This window comes from Bison bison, unplaced genomic scaffold (genome assembly GCF_000754665.1).
Source record: "Bison bison bison isolate TAMUID 2011002044 unplaced genomic scaffold, Bison_UMD1.0 scf7180017864500, whole genome shotgun sequence".
In the NCBI taxonomy this organism is placed as follows: Eukaryota; Metazoa; Chordata; class Mammalia; order Artiodactyla; family Bovidae; genus Bison; species Bison bison.
This window is the reverse complement of record NW_011495059.1, coordinates 8,079,475-8,080,568: the sequence shown is the minus strand read 5'-3', so window position 1 is coordinate 8,080,568 and position 1,094 is coordinate 8,079,475.

The following is a 1,094-nucleotide window of genomic DNA, read 5'->3' as shown; positions in this document are numbered from 1 at the left end:
CTTTGGCATAGTCAATAAAGCAGAAATAGATGTTTTTCTCGAACTCTCTTGCTTTTTTGATGATCCAGTGGATGTTGGCAATTTTCTCTGGTTCTTCTGCCTTTTCTACAACCAGCCTGAACATCAGGAAGTTCACGGTTCACATATCACTGAAGCCTGACTTGGAAAATTTTGAGCATTACTCTACTAGTGTGTGAGATGAGTGTAATTGTGTGATAGTTTGAGAATTCTTTGGCATTACTTTTCTTTGGTATTGGAGTAAAAACTGACCTTTTCCAGTCCTGTGGCCACTGCTGAGTTTACCAAATTTGCTGGGCTATTGAGTGCAGCACTTTCACAGCATCATCTTTCAGGATTTGAAAGAGCTCAACTGCCATTCCATCACCTCCACTAGCTTTGCTGGTAGTGATTCTTTCTAAGGCCCAGAAATACTACAGAGAAATACTAGACAAAGGGGCCTTCAGATTGCCAGCTACAAGATGCTCAAATAAAGATAATGTTACATCATTATTTACTGTTTATTATCTTGCCTCAAATCCCTCCATGATAATTAGGCTGTGGAAATGAGATTTCACTTTCCTCCTACAAGTGGTCTTAATGCACCTTGAAGACCATTAAATTCTGAGCCACTTATGAGAAATCTTTTCCTTCCCACCTCCTTTTCTCAATATTTATGTAATATCCTCAGTTTTCTAGTTTCCAATCTGAAACCCCTGTCTTCACGCTGTGAGAACACACTGAATACACTTGCTCTTGTTCCACTTGGAACTGTCTTATTTCAAATCTAGGACTAATGTCACCTCCCTAGGTGTAATACCCAGGCTTAGGTTTTAACATAATGATGGGGATGAGGCAGATAAACGTATGCTTAAGGTTGTGCTGGATGGCCCCAAGAAGGAAATGGCCATCTGCAACTGATTAATATTCCCAGGAAGGGGTGGAGCTTGCTCAGTGGTGTGTGAGCCTCATGTGCAAAGTCTTCTTAACATGTGCCCTAACAAATTTCTTCTCATCCTGTTTTCCTGCCAGAGCCCCCTTTGGGTGTTACCTCACAGTCAAGACCATGGTGGAATTCATTTCCATGAATAGCTACC